The sequence below is a fragment of the Protopterus annectens genome, chromosome 5.part0, assembly GCF_019279795.1.
Source record: "Protopterus annectens isolate FY-2018-M chromosome 5.part0, PAN1.0, whole genome shotgun sequence".
Lineage (NCBI taxonomy): Eukaryota > Metazoa > Chordata > Ceratodontiformes > Protopteridae > Protopterus > Protopterus annectens.
Window position 1 is genome coordinate 155,614,003 of NC_056735.1, and position 24,424 is coordinate 155,638,426.

Genomic DNA, 24,424 nt, shown 5'->3' on the forward strand with positions numbered 1-24,424 from the left:
TTGCACCATATTAGCAATTTCACTAATAATTAGAATTCTATGCTGGAGGATAACCATCTTAGGTGTGGGGCCAAACCTAAACGTACTGTACTGAAATGGACTTAAACAGCGATGGTTTCCAATACCACTGGCAAAGGTACTGTTGACAAACCAGTTAGTGAAATTACTGAGCATTATGTTAGCATTAACAATAACGAGGGTCTCAGGAGGGTGAACATTTTTGATCAGTTCTTGCCTTCTAATTACAATTTTGACCCTAACCTAAACAACAAGACATTTAGAGACAATATTGGAAATCAAGTGACTGGTGGTACATTGCATGATATGATCTATAATATGGACAATAAACTTAAGAAAATTAAAACTTTACAATTGGACAACACATACCTGATTCACTGTATTGAACACTGTCCCTGTGGGACTTGGTTTTTTAAACTGCCTTTAGGGGTAGAACTAGATGAAGGAATGCTGTCTGAATGTAACACACAGTTTGACAGTTTTGGACTTCAGTACATCAAGCTGTTGATTAATTTTAACGACCGAAAGCTCTGTTCTTTGCTATCATATGTTGATAAGTTAAACAATGTGATTACTAATGACTTGTTCTTCCCCAAATGGGATAGGTTATATAACAAGCAATTTGATTTGGTTAGAGAGAAATGATGATAAAATCTTAAGAAGAAAATGTAAAAAATTGAATGACATATGGAACATTACAGGACACACAAAGTCTACCTTTGGGAAAATAAAGGGAGTAAAGCTAATAGAAATAGTGGCGGAAGAAACCATGATACACAGGACACAAAGGCTAATTATCAAGGAAGGGAGGAACAACAACCCTCCAGAAATTTTCATTACAAGGACGGGGAGGGGATGTTGAATTATCATCAAGATAGATGGGATTCTGGACAGAGACAATGGGGGAGGAAAGTACAGTTTTGTACCTACCATAAATGTAGATGTCCGATAGGTATGCATCTGCAGTCATAACATATGGGTTGTCCTGCCTCAGGCAGCCCTTCGGTCGGCCGGATTCCAAAGTCTGGGTCTGGCCACGGCTGATGTCGCACTTTCCCCGACGTCAGAGCGTCTGGGGTATAAAAGCATCAGCCGACGCCATTTTCCTCAGTTTTTCTTGCCCCAGATGCCAGGTGCCCTCTAGGAAGGCTAAATTTGGAGAAATGCAATAGAATTCCAAACATTTGCAAAATTATAGATATATATATACAAGTATATACAAACAAATACACCATAATAGATTCCCCCAGCTAGCTAAAAGAGGGGTAAACACCCTAGGAATACCACAGAGGGGTAGGAGGGAGGGTAAACCTGACTGCAGATGCATACCTATCGGACATCTACATTTATGGTAGGTACAAAACTGTACTATGTCCTTCAAGGATGCATCTGCAGTCATAACATATGGGTAGAATACCATAGCTAATCTGGGGGAGGAGGCACTAAGAAAAGGATGGTGTAGTTAAGATCCCCTGCAGGACTGCAGTAGTAAAGCCTGCTCTGGATCTGGAGTATAAAGGTGGAGTGTAATGTTTGGTAAATGTATGCACGGAGCTCCAAGTAGCAGCTTCTAAAATGTCCTTGGTAGCCACCCCTCGTAGGAAGGCTGTAGTGGTGGCCATGGCCCTTGTGGAATGAGGCCTGATGTTTGCAGGAACTGACTTTCCATGAAAGGAGTAACAAAATCGAATGCAATTTCCTATCCATTTTGAAATTGTCTGTTTGGAAATTGCTTTTCCTTGCACACCAGCGGCATATGCTACCAATAGTTGGTCAGTTTTTCTGCTACTTTTAGTTCTGTCCAAGTAGTAGCGTAGTTGTCTGTGTATATCCAGGGTGTGCAGAAGTTTTTCCCCTCTATTCTGTGGATTTGGGAAGAACGTAGGCAAGTGAATAGCTTGGTTCAAGGATACCCTAGATACCACCTTTGGCATAAAAGTAGGATTAGTTCTTAGTGTAACTCTGTCCTGATGGAAGATAAGAAATGGCTGTACTGCCATTAATGCTTGTAACTCAGATACTCTTCTTGCTGAAGTTATTGCCAGAAGGAATGCAGTTTTCCAAGACAGAAACTGGAGATCCGCTGATGCTGCTGGTTCAAAGGGAGGAAGTGTTAGTTTCTCCAAGACAAAGTTGAGATCCCAAGCAGGTAAAGGGGGTTTTCTTGGAGGTTTGATATTTTTGATCCCTCTCAGAAATTGCTTGAGTAGAGGGTGTGAGAAGATAGGTGGATCCAAATTGTATTCTGCTGAAATTGCTGAGGCATGAATCTTAATGAAAGAATAGGAAAGGCCATTGTGGAACAGTTCTGCTAAGTATTCCAGAATATGTGTTATGTTTGCCACTGTCACATCTAAGCCTTTTGATGTGTTCCAGATGAAAAATCTTTTCCATTTAGCTGAGTATGTCTTCCTTGTGGAAGGCCGGCGAGCTTCCATGATAATGTCCTTCACTGTCTGTGATAAAACATTTTGTTTTGGTTTTAAGGGATTTTCCAGGCAGTTAATTGCAATGTTTTTAAGTTGGGATGCATGATCTTGAAATTGTTCTGCGTTAGAAGAAGAGGCCATAGGGGTAGAGGCCATGGTTTTGCCTGTGACATGCTCCTCAATAGTGGATACCAGTGTTGCCTTGGCCAGTCTGGAGCTATCAGAATCACTCTTGGCTGTTCCTCCCTGATCTTCAGTAGAACCTTGTACATTAAAGGGAGAGGTGGGAAGGCATATACTTTTAGAGCTTTCCAGCTGAAAGAGAGAGAGTCCACTCTCCATGCTTGTGGGTGGTATGTCCTTGAGCAGAATGTCTTCAGTTGATGGTTGAGGGGGGATGCGAATAGATCTATCTCCGGCGTTCCACATGCCTCTGTTATGAGTTGGAAGATGTCTGGGTGCAGCATCCATTCGTGTGCATCCATGGTAGTTCTGCTTAAGCTGTCTGCCAGTGTATTTTCCTTTCCTGGCACGAACTGGGACTGCAGTTGGATATTGAGTTTCAGGCATAACTCCCATAGACTCATAGCCAGCCGGCATAGAGGGTAGGAATGTGTGCCTCCCTGCTTGTTTATGTACCACATGACCGTGGTGTTGTCTGTCCTTATTAACAGGTGGCCTTGATGGAGGAAGGGTTTGAAAGCCTCGATTGCATGCATCACTGCCAGCATTTCCTTTTGGTTTATGTGCATGTGTAGCTGTCTTTGAGACCATAGGCCTTGGATACATTTGTCCTCCATGTGTGCTCCCCATCCTCGGTCTGAAGCGTCCGTGGTGATGGTTTGTTTTGTTTTTGGTTTGTTGAAAGGCAACCCTCTGTTGGACTGGCAGGCCTGAGCCCACCACAGGAATTCCTTTTGAAGGCAAGGAATGACTGGTATCAAAGTTTCCAAACCGTGACTGTGTTGAGACCATACACTCCTTAGATACCATTGTAATTTTCTCATATGCAGCCTGGCCTGTGGTATCAGAATTATGCAGGATGCCATGAAACCCAGGGCCTGCAGGATTTTCCTTGCAGTAAGCAGAGCTTGTCTTGTCAGATTCATGAAGTAATCTGGAAGTTGTTTTTGTTTTTCTTCTCTGAGAAAGGCCATTTGGGTGGTTGTGTCTAGATCCGCACCCAGAAAGGTTATCCTTTGGGATGGAGCCAGTCTTGACTTTTGGATGTTGACTGTGTATCCCAATGCCTGTAGTAGGCGGATGGCATAGGCCAAGTCTTTTATCAAATTTACCTTGTTGTCCGCTTGTATAAGGCAGTCGTCCAGATAAGGGTAGATTTGAATCCCCTGAAGTCTGCAGTGTGCAATTACTGATGCCAGGCATTTCGTGAATACTCTGGGCGCAGAAGATAAGCCAAAAAGCAATGCTGAGAATTGATAATGCTCTGATCCTGCAAGAAATCTGAGGTGTCTTCTGCAGTTTGGTCGAATAGGGACGTGCAGGTATGCCTCCTTGAGATCTAGAGTCACCAGCCAAGACTCCTTGCCCAACATGGGAAGAAGTTGCTGTAGGGTTAGCATCTTGAATTTTGGCACAATGAGGAAAGTATTCAGTGCGGATAGGTCGAGAATAGGCCTCCATTGATTTTCTTTTCTTGGTACAAGGAATAGTCTGGAGTAAAATCCTTGGCCTTGTTCTGAAAGTGGTACTTTTTCTATGGCTTTCATTTGAAGCAAGTTGTTGATCTGCTTTAAAGCCTCTACCCTCTGATTTGGTGGTAGGTTTGGCATTCCGTTTCTTTTTGGCAAAGTGTGGAAGTGGAACCTGTATCCTTTGTCTATTATTTGCAGTGTCCATGTGTCCCTTGTAATATAATGCCAATTGTTTGAGAATAAAGCAAGCTTTCCGCCCAAGGGTGCTTCCAGTTGAGCCCTGGTGGGCGGAATCAGAGTAAAGTCATTGAGCCTGTCCTGGTGTAGTAGTTGTTGTTGCTGCTGCTGTTGCACTACCTCTCTGGTTGGCAGGTTGCCATTGACGGCCTCTGTAAGAGCCCCTAGATTGGCCTCTGCCTCTGGGGCGTCTGTTCCTGCCTCTCTGGGCTCTGTCCGAGTCTGGAAAGGACCAATTCTTAGTAGGCCAGTTTCTGCTAAATCTCGGTGGTTGTACTTGTAGGAAATCCTTAACTGTTTGCACAGATTTTGCCTTTTCTTCATACTTTTTTAAAACCTCCTGAGCAGAGGAGCCAAATAAATTTTGTTTCTCCATTGGAGCATCCAGGAGTTTAGCTTTAACATGGTCTGGCAAAGATTGTTCCTTCAGCCAGGCATGCCTACGAATAACTGCCCCAGTCATAGCTGACCTAAATGAAGCCTCCAATGCATCATAACCACACTAAGAAATGATTACTAACCTGCTGTGAGTTGTGTACCAAATCCTGAAGGGATTTACGGTCAAGGGGCTCAGGAGAAGAAAGCTTCTTGTTCAGTTCATCTAACAAATACTCTTGGTACTGTATCATACGAAATTGACAATTTAGAGCCCTGACGGAAAGAGTTGCAGAGGTATATACCTTCTTTCCCCATCTCTCTAAAGCTCTAGACTCTCTTTCAGAAGGTAGAGGATTTTTGGCAGCCGCAACCCCTTTAGGGCCCAGAGTAATAGTTTTGGGGTCGGCAGAATGGGCTTTATACAGATGGAAATGAGAATCCGGGACCCTGTAGTATCTATCAGGTTTGGCAGGGGCCGGGGGGAGAGTATCAGGGGCTGTACTGACATCATTGTACACATCATCAATTACATTCAAAACAGGAGGTAAGGGCCTATGCTGAGGCGAATGTAAAAAGGTCCTTAATCTTTTTCTAGAATCAGAGAATTCCTGACCTTGCCATTGAAAATGCTCTCTCATGGAGTGTAGAGTCTCACCAAAGGAAAACTCTTCAGGAGGGGAGGCCGAAGGGATAGATTCTTCAGCATCAGAATCCTCATAGGGCGAATAAGCCTCCTCCTGGTGGTCTGACAACTCAGAACCATCCGTGGACTCATCTGAAGAGTGTGGGTCAGAAGGCTCTGTCCTGGGCCTTTTGTCTGGTGGAGGGTGAGAGGCCCTGTCCGGGTGAGGTTGTGAACCTCATTAAAGAAATAAGGTCCTCTGCAAGGCTGAGAATCTGAGTACTAGAGGAAGGCCTCTGGGAGGTAGTCTTGGGAGGCAAGGCCTTAGAAAGTTTAGCAGCTTTAGCCCTGGAGAAGGCCTTAATGGACATGGAAGCAGGGGGCCTAGCTGCCCCACGTGCAGGAGTAGATATGTCCAAAGGAATGGTGTCGGACATATCCTGGACACTGGTTTCGGTAGGTAGCTCGGTAGCCGACTCAGCCGGGCCTCCGGCCGGTGGTCGGTTGAGTGGATTCGGATGAAGGAATCTCCGAGGACTCGGTTTTGGCCGAAACCGAGACACTCGCGGTAGGCTTTACCATGGTTTCAGCTGAAACCGCGGGCCGCGAGTGTCGGTCCTTGTCCTTCCGTTTTTTCACTAAATGTGATGTCGGAGTCTCCGACGGCATTTTATATGCAAAACTAGCCCCCAAAAATTCCTCTGCAAACTCCGATCGACGTCTAAGAGTTCGTTGGTTGAAGGAAGCACAGGCTGAACAGGACGATACGTCGTGGTCTGGGCCTAAGCAAGGAAGGCAGTAGGAATGGAAATCCTTATGAGGTATTTGTTTCCCACAAGTTAAACAATTATTTACTTTATCTGACATCGGCTGAGGCAAGAAAGAGTCCCCAACGGGGTACTTAGTTTTTTCGAAGTCTTCGGTAGCTGAAATCACTGGATCTGACCGACCGGCACTTGCGAACAGCTTCTGCTTCGGGCACCGCGCGGCAAGAAAGACTGAGGAAAATGGGGTCGGCTGATGCTTTTATACCCCAGACGCTCTGACGTCGGGGAAAGTGCGACATCAGCCGAGGCCAGACCCAGACTTTGGAATCCGGCCGACCGAAGGGCTGCCTGAGGCAGGACAACCCATATGTTATGACTGCAGATGCATCCTTGAAGGACATCTACAAAACACGGAATTAGGGATCATGGAAATGGAACGAGAAACAATGGTATTAGGGGATGATATTGCAAATAGGGAACAGGTCATTTTCGCTTATGACAATTTCAGTATATACAATTATACAGGTACTATATTACATAAGAGACATTTTGCCTTGTTCTCCAAAAGGCATGAAATACGTACCAAGCACTTGATTCAATTTGGTCAATAATTTGACTGAACTCAAACTTTATCTTAGAAAACTGAATTTAGCTATTTATTTTAAGGGGGCAAATGTTCATACCCCAATCACTCACTTAGAAAGGGGAGTAAATTTAATCCACCCCTCCACCCAACTTTGGCTACGTTAGAAAGAGTTATAACTGAGGACCTGTACAATTTACAGGACAAGAAATTTAAAATGAGAACTAAATGGAATTTGACTAAGAGTGAAAGGAAAACAATGAAAGATTTATGTAGAAATAACAAGGTTCGAATTATGAAGCCTGACAAAGGGAGAGGAGTGGTATTATACGATTCCTCAGAATATACAAACAAAATATTTGACATTCTTAGTAGTTCTGATACATATGAGGGCATATCTAAGAATGAAGTAAATATTGCTCACTGCTGCATAGGCCTACATTTGGAAGAATTCCGGCTATATAATAGGATTACTGATGATTTATATAAATTTCTTAGAGTTAAACATTCTACATTAGCTACAATTGTGGGCTTATTTACACTGGTTATCGTTTCTAGCAATTTATATATAGCACTTTTTATTGCCTGCTGCATACCTTTTACTTTATTTTATTGCTATTAACTAATCTGCATGGGTAACTGATTTGTTTGCAGTTAAAAGCATTCTGTAGAGTCTCCTTGTTCCTTTATCTGTTTAAAAGCTTTCATATTGTGGCTCACTGCTGTGATAAATATTTCTGCAGTGTTTACCGTCTAAAAGAGTGTAGGCTAATAGCTTTACTATTGCCCCCCCCCCCCTCCATGTTGGTGTCTTGTTATACTTGGTGGCTTTGCAGTTGTCCGCCCCTACTTTAAACTTGATCTGGGACACTCCTCCCAGTCTAGTGTCATTAGCTCATTCTACCTAATACAGAGAGAACATCTGAGAAGGCCAACCCACTTAGTTTCTTTCCTTCTGTTCCTCCTTTCTCCCTATTACAAACAAAAAAAAAACTGCCTGAATCTCCTTGTGTTCTGACTGTGCTGCTCAACAATTTTGGAAATACAGAGTATATTTTAGTGCATTTATTAAAACGGCATTTGCCTTAATATTGCTACAACTCAACTGCTCTAGGTTGCACTGCATCTGAATTGTTTAAGTGTGTTTTAGCTGCTATTCTGTATATATACACTTCTCTGTATATGTAGACTAGCTACTTAGTCTACTGTATTACTGCCTCTTAAATCGTTTTTCAGTTGTGCACTTGCCTTGCTTCATTTAAAAAGTTTTAAATTGCTAATTTTGTAGAGTTTTAATTGCATTTACTGTTTAGGGCTACACACTCAAGAGTTAGCCTTTTCTGTGTTTACTTACAGTATTATTGCATTGTTTAGCTTGTTTTAACCAAAAAAATTACTATCTTGTTTTCTCGTTTCCCACCTTTCCTAGCTAGTGTAGTCCAGATCCCAGGCTTTGCTCGTCTCAGGACTTTATTTTCTGTGATTAGAGCTATCCAGACCTTGCTGTGTTAGAGGGAAGTCCTACTGCTTACCAGTGGGAGTGGTGAGCATTGTACTGCCTATCTAACACCAAAGGAGTGGTTTCAGCTCTGAAATTGTAATTTTATTAGCCTGTTTGGGCTGATTTCTATTCCTTTCAACTTTCTGGCTTAAAAATGAGTGTGTTTGCACATTTTCGCATCGTGCAGCACCGCGGCGCCATGGTTAAAGTATTCCAGGTGCCAGAAAGTCTGCTCTTCAAATTTTCCCTTAGAACTAGCTGGTTTCTCATTAGCAGCATTAAAATCTGAACCCCATGTGACTAACACTTGCTCTAGTACCTGCTGGAAAGCACTAGGAAGCCTTACACTGACACAAGCACTCAACTCTCCTTGTCAATAAGGAGAAATTAACTGTAGGTACTAAAAAAGTACAGTTTTGTACCTACCATAAATGTAGATGTTCGAGTGTTCACCCTGCTGCAGTCATCACACTTGGGTTATCCTGTCGTCAGGCGGTCCCGCAGTCGGCCAGAATTCCAAAGTCTTGGTCCGGCGTCGGTTGCTGTCGCCTCTTCCCTGACATCAGTGCGCCAGGGGGTATATATAATGCAACCGACGCCATTTTCTTCAGTTTTTCTTGCCCCAGATGTCAGGTGCCCCCAAAAAGGTGGTCAGAATTTGTACCAAATGGAGTAACCACTGCACAAACACAAAATCCCTTCAGCTATAAACAAATACATCAGTAAGGCATAAAAGAGATTTAGCCAGTAGAACAGAGGGGATGGAGGGAGGGTAACCTGGACTTCAGCAGGGTGAACACTCGAACATCTACATTTATGGTAGGTACAAAACTGTACTATGTTCATCGTGTTACCCTGCTGCAGTCATCACACATGGGTTGAATCCCAAAGCTAAGGTAGGGGGGAGGTATCATAAAGGGTTAGTGGAGACAATAAGGCCCTGCAGAACTGCAGTGGCGAAGCCCGCCCTGGACTTAGAGTAAAGAGGTAAGTGATAGTGTTTGGTAAAGGTGTGTACTGAACTCCAAGTTGCAGCTTCTAAAATTTCCTTGGTTGGAACCCCCCCTGAGAAAGGCTGTAGAGGTAGCTGTTGTCCTGGTAGAGTGGGATCTAATGAAAGCAGGAACTGGTTTCCCATGATGGGTATAGCAGAAACGTATGTAATAACCTATCCATTTAGAAATGGTTTGCTTTGATATAGCCTTCCCTTGAAAAGCTGTAGCATAGGATACAAAGAGCTGGTCAGATTTTCTGAAAGCCTTAGTTTTGTTCAAGTAGTAACAAAGCTGCCTGTGAATGTCCAAGGAATGCAGGAGTCTCTCACCTTTGTTCTGTGGATTGGGGAAGAAGGTGGGTAAGTGGATGGTTTGATTTGAAGCTACACTGGAAACCACCTTAGGCATAAAGGAAGGATTAGTTCATAGAGAAACTCTGTCTTGATGAAAAATGAGGAAAGGTTCCACTGCCATTAGTGCCTGTAGCTCTGAGACTCTTCTAGCTGAAGTTATTGCTAGGAGCAGGGCAGTCTTCCATGATAGGAACTGAAGATCTGCAGAGAAAGCTGGTTCAAAGGGAGGTAGCGTTAGGTTTTCCAAAATAAAGTTGAGGTCCCATGTTGGTGTAGGAGCTCTCCTGGGTGGTCTAATGTTTTTTGCCCCTCTGAGGAACTGCCTTAGAAGAGGATGTGAAAATAAAGGTGGATCCGTGTTGTAGTGAGCTGAAATAGCTGAAGCATGGATTTTAAATGAGGAAAAGGAAAGTCCTTTGTGCAACATCTCAGCTAAATACTGTAGAATGTGAGGCATGTAAGGCTGAATTGTGTCTTGGCCTTTAGCTTGGTTCCAGGCACAAAACCTTTTAAATTTGTCTGAATAAGCCTTCCTGGTGCTTGGCCTCCTGGCTTCCAGAATAACATCCAGAACTGCTTGTGAAAGAGGAGCTGGTTGGATGTTTAGTTGATTTGCCATGCAGCCAGATTTAAAGTTTTGAGCTGGCTGTGAAGAATCTGATTGTTTTGTTGTGTGAGCAAATGGGGTATTTGAGGCAATATCCATGGTGGGCTGTGGGCCATATTTTTCAATAGTGGATACCAGTGCTGGCGTGGCCAGTCTGGGGCTGTGAGAATCAGTCGTGGTCTCTCCTTTTTGACTTTCAAAAGAACCTTTGTGAGGAGAGGCAATGGAGGGAAGGCATATACTGTCAGGTTTTTCCAACTGAAAGAGAGAGCATCCGCTTTCCAAGCTTGATGGTGAAATGTCCTTGTACAACATTTTTCCAGTTGATAGTTTTGAGGACTGGCAAACAGGTCTATGTCTGGAAGGCCCCATTTGTGAGTTATCATTGTAAATATTTGTGGATCTAGTTTCCACTCATGGGGATCTTTGATGTTCCTGCTGAGGTCGTCTGCCAATGTGTTCTTCTGTCCTGGCAGGAATAGAGCTTGTAACTGGACTTGGTAGGCCAGAGCTGTGTTCCATAAGATCATTGCTTGCCTGCATAGAGGGTAGGAAAGTGTACCCCCTTGTTTGTTTATGTACCACATTACTGTGGTGTTGTCCGTCTTTATTGTAAGTTGTCCTGGATGTAATAGATCCTTGAAGGCTGTCAGAGTTTTCTGTACAGCTAGCATCTCTTTTTGATTTACGTGCAGATTTCTTTGATCTGCAGTCCATAGGCCTTGAATGTATTGTCCTGCCATGTGTGCCCCCCAGGCGTAGTCTGAAGCATCTGTTGTGATAGTTTGCCTGGCTGGGGGCAAGGTGAAAGGCTGACCCTTGTTGAGGTGACATGCCTGTGACCACCATAGAAATTCCTGTTGTAGGCAGGGAATGAGAGATATTGTGTCCAAGCTGTGGCTGTGTTGAGACCATACGCTTTTTAGGTACCACTGTAATTTCCTCATATGCAGCTTTGCAAATGGTATTATTAGTATGCAAGATGCCATGAAGCCCAAAGCCTACAGAATTTTTCTTGCAGTTAATTGGGTCTTTGTTGCCATTGTCTTGAAATATTGAGTCAGTTGTAGTTGCTTGTCTGGCGTAAGATAAGCCTTCTGGGCTGTTGTATTCAAGCTGGCACCCAGGAATGTCATTTTTTGTGAGGGTACTAGTTTTGACTTCTTTTCATTTACTGTGTACCCCAGGTAGTTTAGTAGATATTTCACAAAGTCCAGATGATGTAAGAGAATGTCTTTGCTTTCTGCTTGGATGAGGCAGTCATCCAGGTATGGATATATTTCAATTCCCCTTTGTCTGCAGTATGCAATTACTGGTGCCAGGCATTTTGTGAAAACTCTGGGCGCAGTAGATAAGCCAAAGGGCAGTGCAGAGAATTGGTAATGGGTTGAACCTGCAACGAAACGGAGGTATCATCTGCAACTTTGTCTGACAGGGACATGCAGGTATGCCTCCTTGAGGTCCAACGTTACTAGCCATGCTTCCTTACCCAACATGGGAAGTAGCTGCTGTAGTGTTAGCATCTTGAATTTGGGTACTTGTAAGTAAGTGTTTAGAACTGAAAGGTCCAGAATTGGTCTCCAGGCATTGTCCTTTCTGGGCACTAGAAAGAGTCTTGAGCAAAATCCTTGGCCTTGCTCTCGAGTAGGTACCAGTTGAATGGCTTTCATGTCCATGAGAGCTGTAATTTGCTTTTGTGCCTCTGCCCATTGATTTTGTGGCAGGTTTGGCATTCCTCTTTTCATTGGCAAGGTGTGAAAATGGAATCTGTATCCTCGTGAAATTATGTCTAGGACCCATTTGTCCGTTGTGACAATGTGCCAGTTGTCTGCAAAAAGTGTGAGTTTTCCCCCCCAAGGGGGCTGCCAATAGAGTATTGCTTGGCCAGATGAGGTGCAAGTCATTGAGTTTGCCTTCTGGTGGATTGAGACCGGTCTTCTCCTCCCTTCTGTGTTGTAGTGCCCCATTGGCGAGGTTAATACTGGGCTTGTGGTTGTCCTCTGCCCCTTGGGCGTCTGTATTTACCCCTCTGTGGTCTGTCAATGGCTGGAAAGGACCAATTACTTGTTGGCCAGTTTCTGCTGAAGCGAGGGGGTTGTACTTGTAGGAAATCTTTGACTGTCTGCATGGATTTTTGCCTCATCTTCCATTTTCTTTAAAACTTCTTCTGCTTTAACTCCAAAAAGAACATCCTGCTTAAGGGAGCATCTAGTAGTTTTGCTTTAACATGATCAGGCAGAGTTTGTTCCTTTAACCAAGCATGCCTACGTATAACAGACACAGTGACAGCTGCTCTGCAACAGGCCTCCAAAGAATCAAACCCACATTGTAAGGTATGTTTGACCACCTGCTCAGTGGCGTGCAACAGATCCTGTACTTCTTTCAATACAGATTGCTGAGGGAGAGTGGTTATTCTTTGCTTTAACTGAGAGATTAGAAATTGCTGATACTTAAACATGTGAAATTGACAATTCAGTGCCCTCATAGCTAGTGTGGCTGAGGTGTAAACCTTTTTGCCCCACGTGTCTAGTGCTCTGGAATCCCTCTCAGAAGGTACTGGGTTTTCAGCCATAGAAGCCTTAGCCCCCTTGGGACCCTGGGAGATAGTCTCTGGGTGAGCTACAGGGCTTTTGTAAATAAATTTGTGGGAATCAGGCACTCTGTAGTATCTGTCAGGCTTAGCCAGAGCAGGAGGAAGAGAGTCTGTGTTGAAACTGGATTCTAAATAGACATCATCCACAATGTCCAAAACTGGTGGGATGGCAAGTGGTCTGTGTTGGGGGAGTAAAAGAAACTCTCTGAGCCTTTTCTTTGAATCAGAGTAGTCCTGACCTTCCCAGTGAAAATGTTCCCTCATAGTGCGTAAAGTTTCCCCAAAGGAGTAGTCTTCAGGAGGAGAAGCTGAGGGAATAAAGTCCTCAGCATCAGAATCTTCGTAAGGAGAGAAGGAGTAGTCTTGGTCCTCAGAGGAGTCTGAAGAAATGGACATTTGCTCAGAGGATGCAAAATCTTCCTCTTGTCTAGGCCTTTTGTCAGGAGGGGGCTGGGAACCCCTGATTAAAGAAATCAAATCTTCAGCCATTTTGGGCGTCTGTTTCTTAGGCATGGGGCCTTGAACAGGAGACGGAAGTGCAGTCCTTTTAGATTTAGAAGGAGTCTTCGACTTAGAAAACATTTTAATGGTGAGAGTCGTCGGTCTGAAAACGCCTTCAGAAATCGATGGCGTTTCTGTAGCACCGACGTCTTTTGTAGCAAAGTCGTCAGACGGGCCTGAAGTAAAGGGCTGCGTCGGCCTGGTACACTCCGTCAAAATTTCCGTAGCGGTCTAGGGTTCCAGATCTGCGGTAGTCAGGGGCTGCATCGGAGCCTCACTGAGGACCGAAGACCGTATCTGTCGAGGCCTCGGAATCTGGTTTAGGCCTGGGCTGTCTGTCCTTATCCCTGTGTTTTTTGTGCACGCCGGTAGTCGGTTGCTCCGACGGCATGGTGTAGTTAAATTTCCTACCGAAGTAGTGTCATGCGAAATCAAAGCGTCTTTTAATAGTACGCTTATTAAACCTAGCACAAAACCGACAAGTAGTGACGTCGTGGTCTGGGCCTAGGCAAGGTATACAATAAGAATGAAAATCCTTATGAGGTATTTGCTTCCCACAAGAAATACAATTGTTAACTTTTTCTGACATCGGTCTGAGGCAAGAAAAGTTTCCCCAATGGGGTACTTAGCTTTATAGAAGACTTCAGTCTGAAATTCGAATTCGAAAATCTCAGGAGTTGGCCGACCGGCACTTGCGAACTGCTTCTGCTTCGGGCACCATGCGGCAAGAAAGACAGAAGAAAATGGTGTCGGTTGCATTATATATATCCCTGGCGCACTGACGTCAGGGAAGAGGCGACAGCAACCGACGACGGACCAAGACTTTGGAATTCCGGCCGACTGCGGGACCGCCTGACGACAGGATAACCCAAGTGTGATGACTGCAGCAGGGTAACATGATGAACATGCCTATAATTGCAAAGTACCTTGCAAAGGTAAGGGAAAACAGCTATTGTACTTTACAAAAAAAGCACCTAAACAGGCATGTACAAGGGTCAGCTTCCGGTGATTTCTCCTGTCCACCTGGTGAATCTGGGCATACTGGGGCAATGCAGCAACTGCCTCATGTACACAGACAACCCTCTCCTCCTACCACCCAACACTACAACCTGGGAGAGATGCACTAACATAGCCAAACTGGAAGCAAAGCTCTGTCCAGCCAAGATTGTGCTAGACAGTCAAGAGGAGAAGGTTAACACCTGCACTACACCTCAACCAACACATAGCCCTTCAAAACCCACACCATCAACACTCACACATAGTAACACTAAACCCACATATGCGGAGGCGCTTAACATTAACCTGCCCAAGCAAAGTACAGTTGTGTACCTACCATAAATGTAGATGTTCGAGTGTCTTCACTGTTGCAGTCATTACAGTTGGGTTATCCTCCTGGCAGACTACCCGCAGTTGGCCTGAATTCCAAAGTCCTGGTCCGGCATCGGTTGCTGTCGCCTCCTCCCTGACGTCAGTGCACCAGAGGTATAAAAGATGCGGCCGACGCCATTTTCTTCAGTCTTTCTTGCCCCAGATCTCAGGTGCCCCCAAAAGGGTAGGCTAACTTATGCCAATAAACATGCATGCAGTAAAGTAAAACTCTTCCTTCATCTACAAGCAAATACACCACATAGGTTGTACAGAATAGAGAAGTACAGATAAGTTCCAGCAAAGGAAAGTGGGATGGTGGGCGGGTAACCTGGACTGCAACAGTGAATACACTCGAACATCTACATTTATGGTAGGTACACAACTGTACTATGTTCATCGTGTTTCACTGTTGCAGTCATTACAATTGGGTTGAATCTCAAAGCTAAAGTTGGGCGGCTGGGGCTAAATAGGATTAGGAGAGGCTATGAGGCCCTGCAGAACTGCAGTGGCAAAGCCTGCCCTGGATTTAGAGTAGAGAGGTAAGTGACAGTGCTTTGTAAAAGTGTGCACTGAACTCCAAGTTACAGCCTCTAAGATGTCTTTGGTTGGTACGCCTCTGAGGAAGGCTGCTGAAATGGCTGCTGCTCTGGTTGAATGTGGCCTAATGCCCTTAGGCACTGATTTGCCATGCTGTGAATAGCAGAAACGAATGCAGTGGTCTATCCACTTTGAAATAGTCTGCTTTGAGATAACCTTTCCTTGTGATCCTGCAACATATGCCACTAGAAGTTGTTCAGTCTTTCTGAAAGCTTTGGTTCTGCCCAAGTAGAAGCGTAGCTGCCTGTGAATGTCAAAAGAATGCAGAAGTCTCTCACTCTTATTCTGTGGGTTTGGATAAAAGGTAGGCAAATGAATTGTTTGATTCAGGGCCACACTGGACACTACCTTAGGCATAAATGTTGGGTTTGTCCTCAGAGAAACCCTGTCAGGATGGAAAATGATAAAAGGTTCCACAGTCATGAGTGCCTGTAACTCTGAGACTCGTCTTGCAGAGGTTATTGCTAGGAGCAGAGCTGTTTTCCAGGATAAGAATTTTATATCAGCTGTAGCGGCTGGCTCAAAAGGAGGCAGTGTGAGTTTTTCCAAGAAATATTTGAGGTCCCATGCAGGTATTGGTGACCACCTAGGAGGTCTTATGTTTTTGGCCCCTCTGAGGTACTGCCTTAGTAATGGATGAGAAAAAAATAGGTGGTTCTGTGTTGTAATGAGCTGAAATGGCAGAGGCATGAATCTTAATTGATGAAAAGGAAAGGCCTTTGTCCAGCATCTCAGTTAAGTATTGCAAACTCTGAGGAATATTTGGTACAATCGTGTCAATTCCTTGTGCCTGGTTCCAAGCACAGAATCTCTTCCATTTTTCTGCATAAGATTTTCTGGTGCTAGGCCTCCTGGCCTCTAAAATAACATCCATCACTGCTTTAGAGAGACGTGTGTTTTGAATGGTTACATTATCCGCTATGCTGCCAGATTTAAGGTCCTGAGTTGGCTGTGCAAGATCTGACTGTCTCGGTGGGTCAGTAAGTGAGGAATTTGAGGTAATGTCCAGGCTGGGCATTGAAACAAGTTCTTTAGGATTGGGTACCAGTGCTGGCGGGGCCAGTCTGGGGGCAATCAGTATCATTTTTGGCTTCTCTTGTCTGACCTTTAGGAGTACCTTGGGGAGGAGAGGCAGTGCTCTTCAAATTTTCCCTTAGAACTAGCTGGTTTCTCAGTAGCAGCACTAAAATCTGAACCCCATGTGACTAACACTTGCTCTAGAACCTGCTGGAAAGCACTAGGAAGCCTTAAGCTGATACAAGCACTCAACTCTCCTTGTCAATAAGGAGAAATTAATCATAAGTACTAAAAAGCCTATAATTGCAAAGTACCTTGCAAGGGTAAGGGAAAACAGCTATTGCACTTCACAAAAAAGCACCTAAACAGGCATGTCCAAGGGTCAGCTTCCGGTGATTTCTCCTGTCCACCTGGTGAATCTGGGCATACTGGGGCAATGCAGCAACTGCCTCATGTACACAGACAACCCTCTCCTCCTACCACCCAACACTATAACCTGGGAGAGATGCACTTACATAGCCAAACTGGAAGCAAAGCTCTCTCCAGCCAAGATTGTGCTAGACAGTCAAGAGGAGAAGGTTAACACCTGCACTACACATCAACCAACACATAGACCTTCAAAACCCACACCATCAACACTCACACATAGCAACACTAAACCCACATATGCGGAGGCACTTAACATTAACCTACCCAAGCAAAGTTAACATTAACCTACCCAAGCAAAGTACAGTTGTGTACCTACCATAAATGTAGATGTTCGAGTGTCTTCACTGTTGCAGTCATTACAATTGGGTTATCCTCCTGGCAGGCTACCCGCAGTCAGCCTGAATTCCAAAGTCCTGGTCCGGCATCGGTTGCTGTCGCCTCCTCCCTGACATCAGTGTGTCAGGGGTATAAAAGATGCGGCCAACGCCATTTTCTTCAGTCATTCTTGCCCCAGATGTCAGGTGCCCCCAAAAGGGTAGGCGAATTTATGCCAATAAACATGCATGAAGTAAAGTAAAACTCTTCCTTCATCTACAAGCAAATACACCACATAGGTTGTATAGAATAGAGAAGTACAGATAAGTTCCAGCAAAGGAAAGTGGGATGGTGGGCGGGTAACCTGGACTGCAACAGTGAATACACTCGAACATCTGCATTTATGGTAGGTACACAACTGTACTATGTTCATCGTGTTTCACTGTTACAGTCATTACAATTGGGTTGAATCCCAAAGCTAAAGTTGGGCGGCTGGGGCTAAATAGGATTAGGAGAGGCTATGAGGCCCTACAGAATTGCAGTGGCAAAGCCTGCCCTGGATTTAGAGAAGAGAGGTAAGTGATAGTGCTTTGTAAAAGTGTGCACTGAACTCCAAGTTGCAGCCTCTAAGATGTCTTTGGTTGGTACTCTTCTGAGGAAGGCTGCTGAAGTGGCTGCTGCTCTGGTTGAATGTGGCCTAATGTCCCTTAGGCACTGATTTGCCATACTGTGAATAGCAGAAACGAATTCAGTGGCCTATCCTCTTTGAAATAGTCTGCTTTGAGATAGCCTTTCCTTGCGATCCTGCAGCATATGTCACTAGAAGTTGTTCAGTCTTTCTGAAAGCTTTGGTTCTGCCCAAGTAGAAGTGTAGCTGCCTCTGAATGTCCAAAGAATGCAGATGTCTCTCACCCTTATTCTGTGGGTTTGGATAAAAGGTAGGCAAATGAACTGTTTGATTTAGGGCCACATTGGACACTACCTTAGGCATAAATGTCGGGTTTGTCCTCACAGAAACCCTGTCAGGATGGAAAATGATAAAAGGTTCCACAGCCATGAGTGTCTGTAACTCTGAGACTCGTCTTGCAGAGGTTATTGCTAGGAGCTGTTTTCCAGGATAAGAATTTTATATCAGCTGTAGCAGCTGGCACAAAAGGAGGCAGTGTGAGTTTTTCCAAGAAATATTTGAGGTCCCATGCAGGTATTGGTGATTTCCTAGGAGGCCTTATGTTTTTGGCCCCTCTGAGGTACTGCCTTAGTAATGGATAAGAAAAAATAGGTGGCTCTGTGTTGCAATGAGCTGAAATGGCAGAGGCATGAATCTTAATTGATGAAAAGGAAAGGCCTTTGTCCAGCATCTCAGTTAAGTATTGCAAACTCAGGAATATTTGGTACAATCGTGTCAATTCCTTGTGCCTGGTTCCAAGCACAGAATCTCTTCCATTTTTCTGCATAAGATTTTCTGGAGCTACGCCTCCTGGCCTCTAAAATAACATCCATCACTGCTTTAGAGAGAGGTGTGTTTTGAATGGTTACATTATCCGCTATGCTGCCAGATTTAAGGTCCTGAGTTGGTTGTGCAGGATCTGACTGCCTTGGTGGGTCAATAAGTGAGGAATTTGAGGTAATGTCCAGGCTGGGCATTGAGACAATTTCTTTAGGTTTGGGAACCAGTGCTGGCGGGGCCAGTCTGGGGCAATCAGTATCATTTTTGGCTTCTCTTGTCTGACCTTTAGGAGTACCTTGGGAAGGAGAGGCAGTGGAGGAAAGGCATATACTGTTGAGTTTTTCCAGCTGAAAGACAGAACATCCACTTTCCGTGCTTGCTTGTGATAAGTCCTTGTGCAGAATCTCTGTAGTTGGCAGTTGTGAGGGGAGGCAAATAGGTCTATGTCCGGGCATCCCCAGTTCCTTGTTATCATGTCTAAGACTTGTGGATCCAATTTCCACTCTTAGTTCGTCTGCCAGAGTATTGTTCTTTCCTGGCAGGAATTGTGCTTGCAGGTGTACTTGATAAGTTGATGCTGTGTCCCACAAAGTCATGGCTTGTCTGCAGAGGGGGTGGGAATGTGTGCCTCCCCGCTTGTTTATGTACCACATGACTGTATTATTGCCCGTCTTTTTCAATAGTTGTCCTGGATGAAGTAGATCCTTGAAGGCTGTCAGGGCATTCTGAACAGCTAGCATCACTTTTTGATTGATATGTAGATGCATTTGGCTTGCGGACTATGTGCCTTGAATACATCTTCCTGCCATATGGGCCCCCCAGGCATAATCTGATGCATCTGTTGTTAATGTCTGCCTGGCTGTGGCTAAAGTGAAAGGCTGTCCCTTGTTCATAGGTTCATAGGTTTATACTAGGCTATCTGCCCCAAGGCATTTATAAGCCTAGCCCGAATTTTTGTGGCTTACGCCACCCCTTATACGAAAAAATACTGTACCCATTAGTTTGTTGTGCCTCTGTCCAGTAGTGACACAGAGATGATTCCCGGGGTAAACCTACGATCTCCCATCCACAGGTCAAGATTTCTCTTGAACAGAGCCAGCGAGGTGCTCTGCCTCACATGGACCGGGACTCTATTCCACAGCATAGGGAGTCTCTGAGTGATAAATCTATCCCTCCAGCACGTCCTATTTATATCCGTGCTAAGGTTTAAGTCACTTGCTCTAGTGGTTTTGGTGGATTTGGATTTTTTGAGGTGGAGCATGTCCATTAATTCTGGGTTCGACATGGCCTTGTATGTCAGGCACATGTCACCTCTGAGCAGATGGTATGCGACTGAATAGAGCTGGAGTTTCTTCAATCTGGCAGCATATGACAGATTTTGGAGTCCCTTTATCCTTTTGGTGAGAAACTTTTGGGGTCTCTCCAATTGCTGCAGATGTCGGGCGAGATACATCCCGAATGGGGCATTGTACTCGATCATTGGTCTGATAAGTGAAGAGTACAGGGGAACAATGACCTCACTAGATCTGGATGTGAATCCCTTCATGATCAGGTGGGCAATGTAGAAGGTCTTTCTAATCACTTTAGCAACGTGAGTGTCAAAAGAAAGGCCACTGTCAACCTGGGTCCCCAGGTCCCTGATAACCTCTTCTGTGTTTAGTGGATTGCCACCTATATGGTAGCTTGGGGTTACCTTGTTTTTCCCAAAGGGTATGACTATACATTTTTTGGTGTTAACTTCAGGCCATGGCTCTGGCACCAGCTATCTGTTTCCGTGAGTCCCTTCTGAAGGATATCCGTGTCCGATGCACTTTCCACTATGGCGCCCAGTTTGCAGTCGTCTGCAAACTTTGTCAGCCAAAGTCCTCCCATGTTGGCCTGTACTTCTGAGAAGTAGATGCCGAACAATAGGGGGCCAAGGACCGAGCCCTGTGGGACACCACTTGTGACCGGCTTGGAGTCTGACATAGCGCCAGCAACTCTAACCCTGTGGGTTCTGTCCTTAAGCCAGTTTGCAATCCATCTTGTGACATATGGGTTTACATTTAAGCTGGTAAGTTTTTGGTGACAGGCCTTTGCCCACCATTGAAACTCCTGTTGCAGGCAGGGAATGAGGGTAATTATTATTTCCAGGCTGTAGCAATGTTGACACTTTTTAGATACCATTGTAGTTTCCTCACATGCAGTTTTGCATATGGAATTTGCAGAATGCAGGATGCCATGAAGCCCAATGTCTGCAGAATTTTTCTTGCAGATAACTGAGTCTTTGTTGCCAACATTTTGAAATAAGTAGTCAGTTGTCTTTGTTTGTCTGGCGTGAGATAAGCCATCTGGGCAGTTGTATTTAAGCTTGCACCCAGGAATATTCTCTCTTGAGAGGGTACTAGTTTTGATTTATTTTTGTTTACTGTGTACCCTAGGCATGTTAGTAATATTTTTAGAAACACCAGATGCTGTAGTAGAATGTCCTTGTTCTCTGCTTGAATAAGGCAGTCGTCCAAGTAAGGATATATTTGTATTCCTCTTTGTCTGCAAAATGCAATTACTTGTGCCAGGCATTTTGTGAAGACCCTGGGTGCAGTAGATAAGCCAAAGGGCAGTGCAGAGAATTGGTAGTGCATTGAGCCAGCTATGAATCTGAGGTATCTTCTGCATGATTGTCTGATTGGGACATGCAGGTATGCCTCTTTTAGGTCTAAAGTCACAAGCCAAGCCTTCTTGCCCAGCATGGGCAGAAGCTGCTACAGAGTCAACATTTTGAATTTTGGAATATCCAGAAATGTGTTTAGAATAGACAGGTCCAGTATTGGTCTCCAGGCTTTGTCCTTTTTGGGCACCAAGAACAGTCTTGAGTAAAATCCTAGTCCCTGCTCTTGCTGTGGTACTCGCTGAATGGCCCTCATGTTCATGAGGGATGAAACTTGTTTTTGTGCCTCTGCCCATTGATTGTGTGGCAGGTCTGGCATACCATTTGCCCTTGGCAGACTGTGAAAATGGAACCTGTAGCCTTGTGACACTATATTCAAGACCCATTTGTCCTGGGTGATCATGTGCCAATTTTGTGAAAAAAAGTGCTAGTTTCCCCCCTAAAGGAGCTGCCAGAAGATAAGTTCTTGGTGCTGGCAGGGGAAAGTCATTGAGACTGTTTCCTGTATGGCTGTGATTTATCTTCTCCGCTTTTGGAGGTAGAAGCACCCCACTGTTTAGACCTGTATGAGCCTTGGGGATGGGATCTGCCTCTGGGGCATCTGTATCTGCCTCTTTGTGGCCTGTCTGACACTGGAAAGGACCAATTCTTTGTAGGCCAGTTCCTGCTAAATCTGGGAGGTTGTACCTGTAAGAAATCCTTGACTGTTTGCATAGATTTAGCTTTGTCCTCCATTTTCTTCAACACCTCTTCTGCTTTAACACTAAACAAGGTATCATGCTGTAATGGAGCATCTAATAATTTTGCTTTAACATGATCAGGCAGATTCTGTTCCTTTAACCAAGCATGCCTCCTAATGACAGAACCCGTAACAGCGGCCCTGCAGGAGGCCTCCAGATAATCAAAACCACATTGCAAAGTATGCTTTCCCACTTGTTCAGCTGCATGCAATAAATCCTGCACTTTTGTTTTCTGCACATTCAGAATTTGTCAACATTTTCTGTTTAAGTAGTGACATAAGATATTGCTGATATTTAAGCATATGAAACTGACAATTTAAAGCCCTTACAGCCAAGGTAGCAGAAGTGTAAATCTTTTTCCCCCATCTGTCCAGGGCCCTTAAATCCCTATCATAGGGGATAAGTTTTTTTGCAGTGGACGCCTTAACCCCTTTGGGACCCTGAGAGATAGTTTCTGGGTCAGCAGCAGAGTTTTTATAAAGAAATTTATGTGAATCAGGAACCCTGTAATATCTGTCTGCCTTAACAGGAGCTGGTGGTAGAGTCAGGAGTCAGACTGGACTCTATAAATACATCATCTACAATGTCTAAAACAGGAGGAATAGCAAGGGGCCTGTGCTGAGGTAGTAAAAGAAAATCTCTGAGCCTTTTCTTAGATTCTGAGTAATCTTGGCTCTCCCAGTGGAAGTGCTCCCTCATAGTTTGCAGGGTCTCCCCAAAAGAATAATCCTCAGGAGGAGAGGCTGAAGGGATAGATTCTTCAGCATCAGAATCCTCATAGGGAGGAAGACAATATCCTTGTTCAGAAGAAGAATCAGAGGAAATGGAAACCTGATCTGAAGATTCATATTCTGTCTCTTGCCTAGGCCTCTTATCAGGAGGGGGATGGGAACCCCTGATCAAAGTAATTAGGTCTTCGGCCATTTTAAGCATCTGTTTTTTAGGCATGGAGGACTGTCCAGGGGAATGTTGTACTTGTTTCTTTGTCTTTAGAGGTGCTTTAGTCTTTGCCAGTGAAACTGAAGTCGTTTTCACATATAACTGTGTAGGCCTGAAAACACCCTCAGAAGCCGATGCCTGCTCAGTGGCTCCGGACCCATCTGAGGGAACAGTTTCCGAGGGTCCTATACCTTGAGTTTCCAGCGGCCTAGTCGGCTCCACATGGGAGTCGGAAGCGGCCTGTGGCTATGAGGTAGCGGGCATCAGGGTTTGCGAAAGCACCTCACTGAGAACTGGCGAATGGCCTAGCCGAAGCCTCGTCGTCGGTTTTGGACCTCGGATGCCTGTCCTTTTCTTTTTCTTTGCGCTTTTTATAAATTCCGGTAGTCGGCTGTTCCGACGGCATTATATAATTAAATCTTCTGCCAAAATAAAGAAATGCAAAATCGTACCGATGCTTAATAGTGCGTTGGTTAAATCTAGCACAAAACCGACAGTTAGCAACGTCGTGCTCAGGGCCTAGGCAAGGAATACAGTAAGAATGAAAATACTTATGAGGTATTTGCTTCCCACAAGAAATACAATTATTAACTTTTTCTGACATCGGTCTGGAGCAAGAAAAAAGTTTCCCCAAGGAGGTACTTACCTTTAATGAAGACTTCAGATCTAAAATTCGAATTTGAAAATCTCAGGAGTTGGCCGACAGGCACTTGCGAACTGCTTTTGTTTCCGGCACCATGCGGCAAGAAAGACTGAAGAAAATGGCATTGGTTGCATCTTTTATACCCCTGGTGCACTGACGTCAGGGAGGAGGCGACAGCAACCGATGCCGGACCAGGACTTTGGAATTCATGCCGACTGCAGGTAACCTGCCAGCAGGATAACCCAACTGTAATGACTGCAACAGTGAAACATGGTGAACATCAAGGACCTCCAAAGATGAAACGCAAACACCAGTCGCAACCAAAGTGACACACAGCTCACAACATCAGTGTGCCACCAAACAACAGACCCTAAGGCAAGACAATGTACCCAATACTTTAGTCATAGGTGACTCTATAGTCAGGCACACTGATGTCCCACTCACTGAGATCCTTCATAAAATCCTCAAAAGCTATTTATGAAAATAAAATTGCCAAAGATTCCAAAGACAACCACAAGGCATTCTATAGTTATGTCAAGAATCTAAATGGCAATGCTCAGACATGCTCTGAGCTACAACAGAATGGCATTAAATATACTGATCCCAAGGATATTGCCAATATCCTGGCAGATCAATTTAGTGCCAACTTCCCTCTCACCCCCTAAAGGGCCCATCTCAAGAACAAAAGATTGCCAAATTCTGGTAATCACGGCCACACAGGTAGAAACCACACTCTCCAAAGCTAAAAATACAGCATCCATGGAACCAGATGATATCCCGGGCTGTGTACCACATAAACTACAAAATTAACTGGCACCTCACCAAAGTGTCATGTTTAAACATAGCCTCACCTCAGGTTTCATGCCCACTGAATGGTGCACAGCTACAGTTATCCCACTCCACAAGGGAGATCCACCTTGGATCCCAGGAACTACCGTCCCATCAGTCTCATGAGCCTGATTTGCAAGGGCCTGGAACTTATAAACAAAGACATTGGCAACCTTCAAACACTGGACCCCACCCAGTTTGGGTTCGTGATGGCC

The 24,424-nt window shown here is 44.6% G+C and overlaps 1 protein-coding gene across 7 annotated transcripts in view; it reads right to left on the minus strand.

Annotated features, from left to right (window-relative positions):
* Positions 1-24,424, minus strand: part of INPP4A (inositol polyphosphate-4-phosphatase type I A) — a 1,931,511-nt gene that overhangs the window by 1,369,001 nt on the left and 538,086 nt on the right. The gene's annotated exons all lie outside the window — the stretch shown is intronic.